Source organism: Petromyzon marinus, chromosome 4 (assembly GCF_048934315.1).
Source record: "Petromyzon marinus isolate PM22_M1 ecotype Great Lakes invasive population chromosome 4, UKy_Petmar_22M1.pri1.0, whole genome shotgun sequence".
Classification (NCBI taxonomy): Eukaryota; Metazoa; Chordata; class Hyperoartia; order Petromyzontiformes; family Petromyzontidae; genus Petromyzon; species Petromyzon marinus.
In genome coordinates this window covers 19,626,245-19,643,244 of record NC_133670.1, presented here as the reverse complement: position 1 = coordinate 19,643,244, position 17,000 = coordinate 19,626,245, and the positions used below count along the sequence as shown (strand labels likewise).

Here is a 17,000-nt window from a genome sequence, read left to right as displayed (position 1 = left end):
TGAAGATTAAACGGATGAGAGAGTGGCAGCCGCCCCTCGTGGTTTTAACTTTCGATGTTACTGTGGCCGTGTGCACCGTCCCCTTAGCTCCCCCCCCCCGCCCCACCCCGAACACGATGAGTCGCATATTCTTGATTCTTTCGGTAAAGTCACGTAGAAAGAAAGTGAAATTAAATAAAAATGAAAAATTATAAAATTAAATAACATGTAAATATTTTTTTTAGAATCATTAAAACAAAAAACCAACCACGACGTTTGGATCTCAACACAAGAGGTCTTCTCTCCGACTGATGGAGACCGCTTGTGTTGTGATCGAAATTTCGTGGGGTTTTTTTGCTTAAATTATTTTCAATTTATTATTTTTTATTTTATTTAGTTTTATTGTTAATTTTTTCATTTTTTTCATCGTGACTTTACCGAAAGAACCAAGAATATGAATTCCTGCAGTCACGAAAGTTTTAAGTCAAAATGTAACTACGAGTCTCCCCCGCATTCCCCTGCACGAGACGCGTGGCTGGCGATCGGTTGACAAAGCAAGCCACGGAGAGACTCCGGCTCGGTGAGAGAGAGAGAGAGAGAAAGAGAGAGAGACGTCGCCCGTCGCGTGATCTGTACGCCGGACCTGCCGCTGTGTCTCGCTCGGCGTCGTTCTTCACGCCGCGCGTTTATCTGTCACGGCGGCGCTGCACTGCCTGCGAAGTTATTCACGGGGAGGCTTGCGGCGGAGGCCCGCGGCCTCGAGTGAATTCAAAGTTCTGTCCAAGCCCTCGCCCCCACCCTCTCCCCCGAGTCAGATGCTGCCACTCTGCCCAGGCTGTACATGGAACGTACTGCGTGACAAACAGGGTTATATTGCTCACCGAAGTGCTTTCAGGTTGCACCACGTGTTCACTGGCACGATATCCGACACTTTCCATAAGTGAGGTTTTTTTAGGGGAGCGGGGTTATATCTCGTGAATATAAATGTGTCGTTAAGCCCGCCATCACCCGACACAGCCAATTATAAATATAAATGTGTCGGGTGGTGGCGGGTTTAACGACACATTAATATAACCGAGATCTCACCGCAAAAAAACACTGATGGATAATATTGGTCGCGAAAACCCCACGTGTTAATCCGACACTTTGCTCCCCATGCTGGGAGGCTTCTACTAAAAAGTGAACTGAGCAGCTCCCACATTTCCCCTTGATGATGACGCCGTATTCCCAAGGGATAACGTAATCATCTCGATTCGCATCCTGAAGAAGCTCCCAATGCGTGAAGTGAAACAACGAAAGCCTACGTAGGAGTAGGGTTATTATTTAATTGTCTAGTACGTGCCGACGTATAACACGCGGTTATTTTCTGTTATGATGGCCTTTTCTTTTAATTTACAGAGTTTAATTTTGTAAGAAACCTTGACACACGCTGCTAGTTGTGTACCCCACCACCCCCGTCTCAACGATGACGTGAAGAGAGCGTCACGAATAAAAGAAAAGGAACAACAGCTGACACGCTACTTAGTACCCACGTGACATTTATCTTTCAGTGAGACAAGGAGACCAGACTGCATCTCCGATTAGCATGGGTTGCTAGGTACGGTGCAAAAAAAAGTTAAACATATGTATATACAGCCACATAAGCGAGCTCAACGGTGGATCATAGGACACAGCACTCTAGCGCTGGGGTTTTTCCTTCAGAATGAGTCACCGAGGGAGCAGTGTCATTAAAAGACATCACAGCCTTTGGCCCGGCTGACGGTGATCAATATCGAACAGTGAAAAATTTGTCTCCTCGTTCCCTCTAATTGCACGGAAAACACCCTCCTCCGGACATATTTCGCAACGAACGGCACAACCCCAGTGGCAGGACACACCGCTGGACCGAGTGCGCGCGCGTGTACCCCGTAAATGTTCGCGTCCCACGCCGCCTGCGAGGGCAGCTGGGAGGTAAGTGGGGGTTCTCGCGATGGTCCCCAAGGGTTGTAACGTAAGCAGCTTTTAGCTCCGGCCATCCCCTGCTCTCTCTGAAATTTTAGATCATGCTGTCACGATCGTACCTAATATGTAATTGGCTAAAAGCCACCTCTGCGTTGGCCGAGCTCGTAAAAATTTCTGTCAATCTCGCCGTTTTTCACGTTTCATCTGACATGTCTCCTGCATATGTCACTTCACATTTACACGTATGTCACGAGAGACGTGCGTTACCTTCCTTTCCACTGTAAACGTTTGTGCTCTACACTTTAACTTTTTGGAAAACAAGTGTCTTTCACAAGTGCCCATTCAATATTTGCTGAAATAATAACTCTACTCATATTTTGGAATGGATTCATCACTATGACGTCGAACTAAAGGGAATAAACATATTAAAAGAAATACAACCTACCGTTAAATAAATGAAACTGATATACGACATTGTTAAATACTATATCACAAATCAAATGGATCGTGATACCTTGGGGCAATTACAAAGTTCCCCAATAGTGATTGACCTCAGGCCTCTGTGGAGTTTTGGGCCCTGGAAAAATATCCATTTGCCCCCCCAATTCCTCAATTAAAATTGGGCCCTGAAGCTGCCATCAGTGTTCATGCATCTCTGGCTTTGAAGCACAAAGGATAAAATAAATATCACGCCTCATCACGGACAGAGGAGTGGGGGGTGGGGGGCCTGGTCATGACAACCTCGCTTGAATAATCCCAGTTAAGAGCGCGACGCACAGTCGGGTTACGCTGCTCTCGAGCTCACGTGACCAACCGTGGCAGGCATCAAAACCGAGCCGTCTTCCCCCCCTCAAGCCACCGTCGCAAGGTCCCCGGACACATGAATTTCACATGAGCCAGACTTTTCATTCCCGTACATCTCCCGCGTTCACGCTCTCCGCCAGATGTTCCGCATTTAGCGCCCTCTCTTCTAATGATAATAGTTTACAGCCCCTTTTTCAAATCCACTGCTGGATGAGGTGCCTATGCACACTGATGAGCCTACATAAATGTGTCTCTCAAACGATGAAGCACAAAACGCAGCAAGTGGTGGACAATCAGCTGCCACAATGAGCAGTTATGGACAATCAGTCGTTCGCAAGACTATTTTCTCACTTATGTCAATATTTAGCGGTGATATATCATTCCAATACCTCGGCGATATATTACGCTGTCACTTTACAACAGATGATTATGCCTAAAAATGCTCCGTCATGCTTGACCTCCGCGCCACCTTTTGACACGAATCATCGCGCTCGCTGCTCGTCTGCCTCGAACGCTACTGTGACTGCCTCCGGTGAAATTCCCCGTGGGGTTTAATTTGTAATTTTCACTTTGCCTTTTCTAGGCCATGGTGTTTCCCGGGGCACTTTGTCTCCTTCTCTCTCTCTCTCTCTCCTTAGTCCTCTGCCCGATGGCGGGTCTTTGGCTCACACTCCCTACATCTTGTTTGATCTTCACTGTACACCCCCACCCCTCTCTTCCTTCACGCTGTCAAAGCGGGCGTCTTTATTTTTCTGCCACTTGGCATCCTTGCCAACATCCTTCCAGAACTTCATTCATCGAACTATCAACCTCTGAGTGCCCAATACATATCCGTCGTATCTCCTGCATTGTTCATCTCATTCCCTGTAATATATCACGCTCCATCTCCTTCCCCTTGGAACAATAGATGTGTTCTATATCTCTCTTTCTATTCACTCCCTTGTCAATGTTTATCCACTCTGTATTCTTGTCTCTATCCTGTTTGTTCCTGGATTAGCTAAGACCTTTTTTTTTTCACTGAACACACAAGGAGCCAATGTTCTTTCGCTTCGTAAGCAATCCATTATTTTCAAAGACTCCACTATTTCGGACCATTTCCTTAACTCTGAATTTACAGCCACTGACCTATTCTCCTCAACCATGAACCACTATCATTACACATCTTAGCTCCGTTAGGTTTCCTATCGCCACCACTGTCTCCACGGACTCTGTGTTATATTTTGCCACCAAGCCGCTGCATGTGTTTCCGAATGCTGACGCTTGTCTTGTAGCCATGCAGTCCCATAGCATCGGGAGAGTGGAGGGGCTGTAGGGGGCAAGACCCCGCCCCCCGCCCCGCCACCCTTCCCCACCACTGCTGAAGGCTCATCTCTCTAAATGGGTATTGTCAGGTAAAAAATAAAAATGTGGTACAAAATAAAAAAAAAATTCTTACAATTTACGTAATGAGCATCTCAGCCTCATGTACACAGCAGGAGGTGGGAGCCAGAGCAGAATGAATGACAGACAAAAGCCCACCATGTCAGTGCTCATTCTGTTTAGGGTTTAACATTTGTTTCACGTACATCTAACATTGAGTGTCGTGGCCCCCATTCTTAATTTTTGTATGCCCCTCCCCCCTTTAAACAAGGCCGTGCTACAGGGGAAATATACCACTTCTCTTTTAACATTTTCACAATCCTCCATAAGCTTGTGTTTGGCATCCTCTCCCATGATTAGCTTCTTCCAACTCACTGCCACTCGAGCAGACACAGACACTTCTCACTACTTTCCGTTAACCTTTGCACAACGCAAAGGAAGATCTTTGTTCTCCGTCATCCAAATTGTCTGCAGAAATATTAACTTCGCTGTGGTCACACAATACCGCTCCCTCACACTCTGTTTCATCTCCGCACCAAATACTTCTTCTGTAATCTTTGTAGGACGGATTCTACGGAAATTCACGCGCACCAACTGACTACCTTTTATGTTTCCTATCTAATTTACATGCGATTTCATAAGTGCAAAAATTCTGCCTTATTGTTGACACAACAAAGCGCGGCAGGAGTGCGTGCTTGCGTGCGTGAGTGCGTGAGTGTTTGAGAGCTTGGATTTCGTGGTAAAAATCAAGCAATCGCTGCGATGATCATGCCGACCACGTCGTGGTTCTGTCGGCCCTGTGCCACAGCCTTTCAACCGAGACCGTTTGGCGCAGCGGAGAGCGTGACACTCCGGCTCTGGCAAAGTGAAAATTACAGCGGCGCTTGCCACCTCAGTGGAGTGGGCGGGCGGGAGGCAAAATCCTGCGGCGTCCGTGCCCTCGCGACGACTCTCAGAACGTGACGTCTCTCCCCCCCCCCCTCTCCCCGGAGCAGCTCCGGCGAGCGTGCTCAGCGTGAGCGCAAAGTCGGGGGGGGGGGTGGGGGGGGGGCATAGCAACGGGCCTGGGGCTGTCACGTTCTTGGAAACTTTGTGGTCTTGTCGTGCTGTCACGATAATTCGCGATAACTGGTGGGCCTTCTCGGAGCAAGAAGCACCTGGGTTCGATTCTCTCCTTGTTGTGCATGGCTTTCTTCCGGGTCCTTCGGTTTTCTCCCACAACTAGTAACCCCCCCCCCCCGCCCAATGCTACAGGGCATCGACCAAACATCCTAATCCTACAAAATTACCTGCAAGTGACCCAATTGTGGGTTACACACCGCAGTCACATCGCCGGATAAAAATCCGAAAACGTGGCATGATCCTCCTGAAAAAGAGCCCCGAGACTCAGTAAGGCTTTCCTGCGTAAACAAGCAGAGTAATAATAATAACAATAATAATAAAATAAATGCATTCCATGGTCTCACATCGCCACTCATGACGCGCCACCTGTTTTGATCCTAGCCTCAAATTCGTGTTGTTAAAAAGCGAAGTGACTAACAGGTCACGGATTAAACACAGATCCTTCACACTCAAGCGTCCAGAGCGGAATGGATTGAAATGTGAACCTCGTGCATAATTGATAATCGGCAGTGACCCAAGCGTTAACCTCTTGCAACAACAGCAACACGTTCAACGGGCACCTGCTCCCGGCGTAATCACGCGTGCGCTGGGCTTTGCCTGCACGAGCCACCAGCCCGGTTGACACTTCTCGCCCCGAAGTGGCCTTCACTGGGTGTTGAGGGTTGACACCACAGCGCCGTACCGTGACGAACGATGTCGGCACCACGCGTGCTCGTGACATGCTATGGCATGTGGCAAGTATGTCGTTTGCAGCGGATATATATTAATGTCGACACATGCACGCACGCACGCACGCTGCACGCGTGGAGTGTACGCGCGTGGGGAAATGTGTTAGAAAAAATACTGCTGGAGAAGAATCAAACTCCCTTATGCATGCTTAGCGTTTGGTTAAGATTAACTTCAAGTGCTGGCTTTGAAAGAGTGTTTGGCTTCCGCAGAACGTCGCCTGTCATGATGCAAACACACGGTCACGCTGTAGGGTTAAGAGTTAACAGTGCTGAGCAGCTCAAAGCAAAAGACAGGACAAGAGAGCATGGACTGAGTACAAGTGACAGGAGTGAGAGTGGGGAGTGAGAGTGGGCAGTGAGAGTGGGCAGTGAGAGTGGGGAGTGAGAGTGGGGAGTGAGAATGGGGAGTGAGAGTGAGAAATGAGAGTGGGGAGTGAGAGTGGGGAGTGAGAGTTGGGAGTGAGAGTGGGGAGTGAGAGTGGGGAGTGAGAGTGGGGAGTGAGAGTGGGGAATGAGAGTTGGGAGTGAGAGTGGTGAGTAAGAGTGGGGAGTGACAGTGGAGAGTGACAGTGGGGAGTGAGAGTGGTGAGTAAGAGTGGGAAGTGAGAGTGGGGAGTGAGAGCAGGGAGTGAGAGCAGGGAGTGAGAGTGGGGAGTGAGGGTGGTGAGCGAGAGTGAGGAGTGAGAGTGGGGAGTGAGAGCAGGGACACACATTAACCATGATCATGCTCCACAACTAGAACAACGCAACGTGCGTTGCAACACAAATTGTGTAATCTTATTGTTTGCAAAGAGAACATGTGAATACGTGAAGAGACAACGATTATAAAAATGATAAAATATTCCAGTTTCCATTTAACGTTGTTGGGGGTGAAGGAACGGCGGAGTGTGTGTAGTGCACTGCACTTTCAACCCCTGTCAACTGAGTTTGATTCCTGGCCACGGTTATCTCGCACTGACCAGTGTGTTGAAGTATGGTCAAACAACTCCCATGAGCAAAACGTACGTGGAGGTCTTCATCCAGGAGTAGATTGACAAAGGGCTGGATTCATAAAGGGCTGTGATTACAGCTAAGAGTTGTATAACCATCGTGATAGCAGTCATGCTATGTAACATCGTCATCATCATGGGATGTGTGTGGCCTGTTGCGTGTTCAGTGACAGTGCGGCTTTGAGAGACGAATGAACAGAGGAACTCAAAACAGGGTCACGCGCTTCGCGAACGTCCGTCGATCGCGCTGCACAATCAGCATCGGCGCCACAGTGCCGGTCACGCTTCCTCCGTACACGTACAGGCACTCGCTGCTCAACTGCAATTTGGAAGGCGCAGAATATTTCACAGACGACCCTGAGGCGCGAAATCGGCCCGTCTGAGACGCTTGTTAAATCGCGCTGCAGTGGGTAAAGTCCTCCACGCAATGCGCGGTGCTCCGCTGAGCTGCATTGGCTTCCTGTTGCCAAGCGAACACGTTATACGAGGTCGCACTCGTCGCGCTCAGAGTGCCTGCCGCCAATGAACCACAACGCCTCGCCGATCTTGTCAAAGAGCTCAAACCAGCGCGCAAACTCCGGTCATCCTCGCCGCGGCTCTTGGCTGAACCATCGGACAAAGTCGGCCACCGCATCGCGCGCTTTCAGACGCGCTTCTGCGGCCGTCTGGAACGCTCTTCCTTCCGATATTAGGAAGCCACTGAGAGCTGTGGCACTTTTAAATCTAAATTAAAAACTCATTGATCGTTGTGTTTAGTTTGTTGTCCTTCCCCTGCACCTGCAATGAGCACGGTTGGCTGTGTACGGTGCGAACTAAGTTCAACACACATACAATCAGCCGCTGTAAAGCATTGATGGTATTGACATGCCCTAAACAAGGTCACACAGTTGCCAGATAGTGCAGCTGGTCACACAGTTTTACAAGGACAATCTCTTCACCTTATCGTGTAGTGACACATTTTTACAACGTAGAAAACGGCTTAAAACTAATAAGAGATACCTTAAATGATGAACGACAAAATTTGTATCCTAAAACTGAGGTATTCATTGGCTATTAGGTTATTTGAGACTGCAATTAATACGTGAAACAATAATTCAAATTCAGAATGCATGCAATTTTAATATACATGTAAGAAAACAGCATTAACATTGTATTATGGAAATTAAAATCACAAGGAAAAGGAGTTGTTCCAACCTGCAGGCTTCCCTCTCCTCTCAGGAAGGAGTCTCCGAGAAGGTGGCGATACGGAACTTGCTCATCCTCAATTTTTAAAATTGCAGTAAAAATGAACAAAATGCTCCATACGTTAAAACCCGAAGAGAGAGAGAGAACAAAACCAGAGTGCAGCGGCCAGGAAGTGCTCCTCCGGTCTCTTCAGCCCGACTCGTGCTCTCCTCCTCCAGCCCCAGGAGCAGGAAAAAACATCACCAGAGTGGCTTTTATATTCGGAGTGGGGGGGGGGGGGGGGGGGGAGCGGCGCATTGGGGAGGGGCCAGAGGAATTAGCTACATGGACCGGCGGGCAATGCAGTTTTGGAAGGACGGATGACGACTACGAAGAATAATCACGGAACTTTGAGGTGTGTCTTGTTTCCACAGCGACGATGGATGATGGGTCTCCATCGGATTTCAGAATGTCCACCTGAGTCGTCGCTATGCAGGGGTACAGCCGGGGCTTAACGTGAGCAGCGGAGCCGGGGACCCCAGAACATCGTTCCACACCCAGCACCCCCGACATCCAAAACGCCTCCCGCTGCGGTTGTGGCAACTATTTGCCGTGCCACCGCTTCCAGTTTACCAGTGGTCGAGGAAATATTCGGCGAGAAAATGAATCCTTGGCCACAGCCAAAGTGAGAGTGAGGGCATCGAGCAAGTTCAGTCGCATTGGGGGCACTGCTATCGCACGACCGAGTCGGTTTGTTTTATTCTATAAAACACTTTTGTCTTAACAATGAATGTGATTAACAGCTCAGTAAACCTCCTCGTAAGAGTCAAATGACAAGCTGGCACACGTATTTGACTACCGGAGTAAAATATCTTCATTAAAATTGCAGGACAAATACTACATTGCACATCTGCAGGGTGCCATGTGCTTTTGTAATAACCCTGAGGGGAGGCCCTAATCCAGCAGTGGATTCACAAAAGGCTGTACATTTATATCCAAACGCATGTAGTACAGACACATTGTGCAGCACACTGTCATGCATAATGCAGGGTGCTCTTATGTTTATGAATGATTACTGTTTGCGCCATGTAGCTCTTATCAGTGAATGTATTCGGCTTAATGCATACCTTCAGCCAACGGTACACTAAAAGGAAAAAGGAGTAATTTTCTTGACTCACTGGAACAAATGTGTTCTTCTTTTTAAGAGTTAGGATGCATGAAAGTTAAAGTCGCAGGTCGTTTCACGAGCTTGATTCAAATGAAGAGAGAAAACTACAGTAATTTCTCTGTCACGAGCATCTCTCGTTCTCAGCCGCAAATCATCACTCTGGCTCTCCACGAGACGGGAACGTTGTTCTTCCGAGCGAATTGCAGACAGAGAAGCGGGTAAATGGGTCACGGAAAAGGCCTTCACGGTGGTTGCTGTGAGGGCAAGGAGGGAAAACCGAGGGCACTGGGAGGGAGGGCCGCTGGCTCAACAAATGTTCTATAAATACATTGGAAAAAAATAAATAGTCGAAAGTACATTTTTTTTAAATCTGCAGGAGCAATGCAATGCCCAATTTGTGAAAGGGTGGGGAAAAAGGGACAACTTATTTATTTAGAGCACTCTTTAAGGCCTTACAGCACTTACAATGAATCTTTTATACTCGTTTCACCCTCCATCTGTAAAGCCCGGCGATCGGAGGGGAGGTTGCGTTCCTGCGCTGGTTGGAGGCTCTTGCCGTGGCTGCCTTCCCCAGCACAAGCCCACGAGCACGTCCACGAAGCTGCTCGCTTCATCTCGCCCGCTCCTTCAGGTGGTGCTTGAACTTTGCGTGCGCGCTGCCTACCTAAACTTAGCTACCAGGTAAGGCCCACCGAGCTATGTAGCTCTTTTTCAGAAGCGACCTGGCTATCACAAATGATAGCTCAACGAAGTGGCTCATCGTGTGTTAAATGTCTTGCAGCCAAATACTCTAAACGCGCGTTGATTCTAAATGTGGAGGGACAAAACCGAAGGACCCCGGGGTAAAAAAAAAATCCACGTGACCACAGGGACAGAGGCACGCAAACTCCAAATATACAGCCAACGTTACAGGGTCGGGATCGAACCCACGACCTCCTGCATACCTGGCGGGGTAGTTAACATCTCCTAGCCACCGTGGCGCCTACCGAACGAGTGCGGTTTGAATCGTGGAGTGCAGGGACGAGCGGGGGCGAGCGCTGGTGAAGCGTGTGCCGAGCTCTGCCCCACCACCACCACCACTGTCCCGCTTCTCTTCACGCTTCGGAAGAGAGGATCCCTCCAGCCGACATCGCGTTGAGCGCCCCTCTCGTAACGCGGCGACGCAAACGGATCACGGACAGACGACGCCACAATTTGTTTTGTTCAAACTTGGCGCAGTTTGGCGCGGGGAAAAAGAAGAAAAAAAACCCCAGCCACAAATTTAGCGAAACGTCTTCTTCGCAATGTTCTTTAGCTTAAAAAGAATTCGTTGGGTAATTTTTGAGTGTACGCATCCATGAAGGCAGATATTATTTTACATATCCAGAGCACAGTCGATGCATTTGCATGCCCTATGTCACAAAACAAGGTAATTAATTGACACCACGGATAGTGTAAAACAGGGGGGGGGGAAATGCTTTCCTAACAAGACAATTTAAGCCAGAATATAAAGTGTCAAATACACATCAGGGCAATATGTACCTGACATTCATAAAAATCCACGTTCATCACGGCATTCTGGCCGTCTTCACGGTCATTTCAGCCACAGTTTAGCTGTCTGACGACTACAGAGGGGCTCAGGACACAAGTCACCAGAGGCACGGGGATGGGGGAACACCGCGAGTAAATCTAACCCTCGGCTCTGCTCGCATCACCGAGCACCGTGCGGAGCAAATAGCGTGCGACGTTTTTTTTAAAAAAAAAAATCAATGCTGTGACTTCTACGTGCGCCCCAACGGTATTACGCAATCGCTGGAGAAGCGTCCTGCACGGGGCGTCTTTGGAGAGTGTACGTTTGCATTTTGAACATCGTCTTGTGCAATGGTTGCAAACTGACGCATAGAATACAACCAGTATTGATCCTGCAAAGCAATCCCCAGCTTTCGCCGGATAATTTCCTTGTCAATGATTGTTCGTCTCTGCATCCATTGGGGTATTTTTTCCAGTATCAAAATGATGAAAAATAAAAAATAGGCTTCTTTCCGGCAATAAAACAAGTGTTAATATAATCGCTCAACCCGAGCTATTAATACTTTGATAGTTGCATTGCCTTTGTACTGTTCGCCTCTTGGTGTTCTCTGGTGAAACCAAGCCATGTCGAAGGCTGTGTCTCTCTGGTGTAGGCCAATTAGTTTCAAAGACAACGCATATATAATTATAAGAGCATGTTTGTTTGCATCTTTTTCCACAAGTACGTGCGGCTAATGCAGCTCGTGACGCCTTGTAATAGGTATAATCTATTTGGTGTTTGAACATCTTAACACCTATTCTTGGTTCTTTTCATGCTGTGGTTTTCACACCTGATGCGGATTGCTTGTGTTGCAGTCGAAACGTCGTGAGAATGTTATTGTTTTATATTTTTATTATTTTATTGCTTCCCTTCTACGTGACTTTACCGAAAGAACCAAGAATATGAATCCCTGCAGTCACGAACGCTTTAAATCAAAATCTTAACACCTGTTTTACTGCCAGAAAGGGTAAAGCCTATTCTTATTTGTGTACATCTCTGCTTGTCACGTGTGGTTGCTTGCAGTGGGCCACAGCGAGCTTGGGTCAACTGGCCCAGACAGTTCAACCCTCACCTCCATCCCCTCTCCCCCAACCCCCCTCCTCTGCCCCCCCCCACTCTACGCCAGTTTCCTTCATCATCACGAGCAGGTGGCACTGGCAATGGAAAGCGTTTCCATCTTCACGGCAGCGTTATGCGTGCTTTGACTTAACTCCATTAACCACGCTTTTAGTCGTACCACGGCTCAGCCTTGAAGGGCATGGGGACAAACACACATCTGGGAAATCGCCATCGTGCCTAACAAGGCACTAACAGGAAGACGCCACCATGTGACCATCAGTGGTCCACAAGCCGGCCACGGCACCCGCAGTCACCTCGTCCACAAATGACGTGCGACGGTAGTACACCACACTGAACGATGGAGCCAATTGTAAACACTCCCGGCAGTTCCTGGAGGTACAAGTGGCATGCACTTTTTATCTTCCGAAGCCATCAAGTGGATTTCAAATTGGGACACCCGAATTATGATTGTTACTCAAACCATATCCACGCCAAGAAGCGAGAACCCAGCTGACTGCTGGGTGCGTGTGGCACTGCGCAGCCTCCTCGCCACACGGCAGAAGACTTTGGGGGATAAAGAGCGACTCACAGAACCTCTGTTGTCTTTATGACACCAAATGTCTTGGGTTGCTCAACGTTTGCCACGACTATAACAATCACATTCCTCGAATTGCCCAATAATACCTCGTTAAGTAATGGTTAGAAAGTGTGATCGGTCCTTTTCGAGTATTTCTGAAAAGCGACATTAAACCAAATCTGTCAGCCAACTTACATCTGTACTGAGCCATCCCGGAACATCGCTGCCTCTGCAAATCTCAATGTGTGACACCCCCGTCTTTAATGTGGACACACATCTGCTCAGCAGAAGAACGATCTCACAACAAATATGAACAAAAATAAAACAAATTATACCAAATTATTATAACTGAAAGAATGGCCTCATGCGTTTATGTTACGGTTAATAGCTTGCCTTGCAGTATCCTCCATAAAAGCTGTTAACACAGTGTTGCGACTGCACCGATCCATGGCCGTATGTTATTTCTGAGATAGAGTTTGGAATAATCGTAGCAACTTGCATCCTTTAGTCACAAAACAACGGTGAGAACGTCTCTGCTTCTGCAACTCAGAATCACAAACCAATACAATCCACATCTGCTGTTCATTACCTGTTCACGGCGTTTGTTTTGCATTTACACGGACCACTAATTATTGACTTTAAAAAAAGCAAGACACGCAGCAACATATCACGTTGACATTCCCGTGCATGTGGGATGATCTGAGTCTGAATCGTTCATAATTTTTCGGATAATGAAGATTGCTCTCTTAAGTGTCAGAGCAGCATGAATAGTCAATCTAACCACAAAGATTACTTCTTTTATTGGCATTCGTAATCACTGCACGTCATTCACTGGTAATTATCAATCATCCTTGACGCCCAAAGCTTGGCCCTATCTCGCGAGTCGGCGACACACGCGAAAGGCCAAATCTGAAATGGGGTGGCAATAACATTTTACCCCTGAGTTTGTCTTGTTCAACCGTGTTCACAATGCACATCCTTTATGTATGAGAAACCGCGTAGTAGACGCCCATATGCACATTGCGGCGTACCTTGACACTAATTGACTGAGACAAGTCATTCTATTTATAGTCTGCTGTATGAAAACAGCCATTACTGCCCTCGAACGTGGCCCAATGAGTCTAGTAACATGTCAAGGGCAAATGCTTTTTCATCGCTATTAGCGTGCCACAAATTCAATTACAATGAAGCAGGCATGTTCCCAATTTCTAATATTTCCAGGGAAATTATACTTAAGAAACCCTTAGCAGAGCTTCTGGACATGTTCGCCCTCAATCTGTTTTTCCTCAGCGCAGGGTCAATGCGTGCATTCACACCGATGCTCACGAAGGCTCCATCATTAAGCTCAGCGCTGCGGCTTGTCGAGTGTGGTGCGTGCGGTGTGAGCTCTGTGCACCGGACATAGTTCTCCAGTTCGGGCACGGTGTTATGATGACACTCTGGCAATGTGCAGGCTGCATCATAAAACACGTAAACACGTAAGTTAACAGCCAGCATGCGTCGCCGTGTATTTATTCGTTCTGTAATTTTCGCAGATTAATGTTCAGCATCAAATGCGCGTGTGCTTATCCCTCGCACGACATTGCCCCCTGATGGAAGCAGCAGGAGACCTTTGCGCCAACGTATCGGTGTGAAATGCGCGTCAGATCACCCTGCTATGGTGGTTAATTAAATCAAACTACCATCATCAGTCTCCTCGACCCGTCGCCAACATTTACGGTGTCACGACGCGACAGCCTCTCTCCTGCTCGCAGGGCCCCATCTCTCGACTCTCCCATTTCCACGGGGCAGGAGACACTCGTGAGCGGGTCTGCTCCCTCGACTGCCAGTACCGTCGTTAGCCTCCAACATCATCCATACTCCCGTCGAGCGATGCCTCCTGCCACAGGCCCACTTTGCTTTAACTCAGCAGTCACCGTGACGTCCCGAACTTGCACGTGTCCTCATGGTATTCCTCTTTTGTCCCTCAGCGCAATCGCAAGCGTGCCGCGTATATGTTACGTTGCGCGCTGTTTTCCAGCTTTCTTTCCACGTCTTTTTTTTTAAATCAAAGCTCATGTTTCAAATCTCTACGTCATAGCTGGTAATACACACCGATTCTAACCTGCTCTGCTTGAGGCAACTGTATTTCGTCATTCATCCCGGTCCATCTTCGATCACGTCCTGAAATTCATTTTGCACGAGCAGTTCTCAGAAAATCTGAAATTGTGTCAATAGTTGCTGCATTTATGTTCATGTTTTCATTGCTCCAATCCAATTTTTTTTGTAAAAGCTTCTCTCTGTAAATAACGTTGGCTAATTAAGGGCAAGAAAGATAGCAAGAAAGATAGCATCAAAATCTAGGTCAAGAGACAGCAAGATTTAGACGAAGTCTAAGCAACAGATTATAATTGTCTCGAGAAGCAAAATGAGGAAATGGATGGAATGCTTAGTACAGTATAGTGATGGATTGTGCGTTGAATATTTGGGGGGAGATGAACATGCAAACAGAAGGGAAACAATAAAATAATAAAAATATAAAACAATAAAATTCTCACGACGTTTCGACTGCAACACAAGCAATCATCATCAGGTGTGAAAACCACAGCAAGATAATTTGAAAATAAACACTGCCACTTTTTTCAAATTTTCTTGCTGTGGTTTTCACACCTGATGATGATTGCTTGTGTTGCCGTCGAAACGTCGTGATAATTTTATTGTTTTATATTTTTATTATTTTATTCTTTCCCTTCTACGTGACTTTATCGAAAGAACCAAGAATATGAATCCCTGCAGTCACGAAAGCTTTAAATCAAAATTTAAGCCAATCAAAATCAAGTTATCTAGAACAACAACAGGCATTGAACAATGCCAGCGATATGAAAATAGGCAAACATTCTCAACAATAGATAGAAAAAAAAACAGAACTCTGTAAAATTGTTGGGAAGATAATGAGAAATAAATCAGAGAACAGGGCAAACATGATTGATGACATTATTCCGGGCTGTGGGAGCAGGAAATCAGCAAAAGGAGTTTAATGCTTGGCAATTCACAGATGGGAACTGGTAGAAATATAAAACCATAACACATGTAACACATAGAACTTTTAACATTTGTGGAAGGATAATACAGTATATATATCCCAGGAATGAACTGATTTTCAGATGAAAAAGGGGAATTTGAAGAAGCACACTCTGCCTATGGCCCAGATGGCAAAACTGTGGACATCATCGAAGAATTTGGACCAGCCATAGTACAATAGTAGTGAACCTATTTACTCAATGTTTACACACAAATAACATACCTCATTCACGTAAACATGCCCCGAATCATTCTTCTATTCAAATATTCAGAGGAAACTAATTCGAAGAATTAACAGACCCATTAGTAGGCGGTTATCGCTTATCGCACATGTATACATTTGTCACGCAGATCTTTATCTTCGGGAATAGCGTAATGGTAACTTTCGAGGCCAACCACCAAAGGGAGTATGCAGGGTTAAAGTGAAGCTTTTTCTACAATTGATCACGTACAAACTTGCAATCAGAGTCAATAAATAAAAATATATGAACATAAAATGCCATTATGCCTCGCCTCTGTAGACAATGGATGACAAGGCATTTGACTCGGTAGAAAGTGATGCAATAACCAAAGCTATCACGAAAGCATTATTACGTCACCTCAGGTGAAATAACTTTAGCGATTCCGATTTTTCTATGCCGCCGATAATAGTTTATTCAGTGAAAACAACTTGAAATTAGCGGGTTATCAAATAATTCACCATAGAAATAAATCAGCATTTGTTAAAGTTTTTGCTACCTTAGGTGGTACCATTTTTTTGGTTTGGCTCATGCACTCATGTCAGAAGGTGAGTCGGGAAAGGGGTGGTGCTTTTTGCCAAATTGTTACATCGGTGTATTGAGAAGAGATTTAAAAAAAAAACCCAGAATAGTTAATCGCATGCGTAAGGCGGAAAAGTTGACTAAACTAAATGAAGAACAACGTTCATAGGGCCAGGATGTAGACATCGCTTTAAGCATAGTCGGGACGCCAGTCAGGAGCTTGCTCAGCAGATCTCTCATCCTCGTGATAGCCGAGTCTGGTGACATTGTCACCGTCACCGCATTTTTAGCAACGAAGAACGAGCACCTGTGTCGTCATTCGTATAAAAACCCAGCACTAACAACGTGTTAGCCATCGACGCAGCATGCAGCCTCCATGTGTACACCGATTCCTCTGGTCAACGGACGTCAAAATACATTACGGTATCGTATAACCTTACAGTATTACATTGTTCTAAATATCAAAATTCATGCAATCAGTAACTTACACATTGTATATGTGTATTTGTTTTCTATAGCCGAGGGTAGCAGTTTATGGCATTCAGAGGCAGGAAATTTGGTACAATTAACAGCACAATTCCAAAAAACAAAAGGACAATACCTTACCACCAGATTACACACCCCACAGCTGTGAGTTCATAGTTTATTTTTTTTCTGTCGAGGTGCAGCTGTGGGAACAAATTCAGGCCACACAGTTCCTAGACACAGCGGTGATCAGAGTAAACTTTGAAACGTATGGT

At 46.6% G+C, this 17,000-nt stretch overlaps 1 protein-coding gene across 11 annotated transcripts in view; it reads right to left on the bottom strand.

Annotated features, from left to right (window-relative positions):
• RAPGEF4 (Rap guanine nucleotide exchange factor 4) overlaps positions 1-17,000 on the bottom strand; it is an 88,409-nt gene that overhangs the window by 47,827 nt on the left and 23,582 nt on the right. Inside the window, exon 1 of one of the 11 annotated variants that reach the window (XM_076059832.1) lies at positions 8,117-8,350. The exons of the other annotated variants lie outside the window; for them this stretch is intronic. The gene's annotated coding sequence lies outside the window, so the exon portion shown is untranslated. Of the gene's footprint in view, positions 1-8,116; positions 8,351-17,000 lie in introns of those variants that run through there. 11 annotated transcript variants of the gene reach the window in all.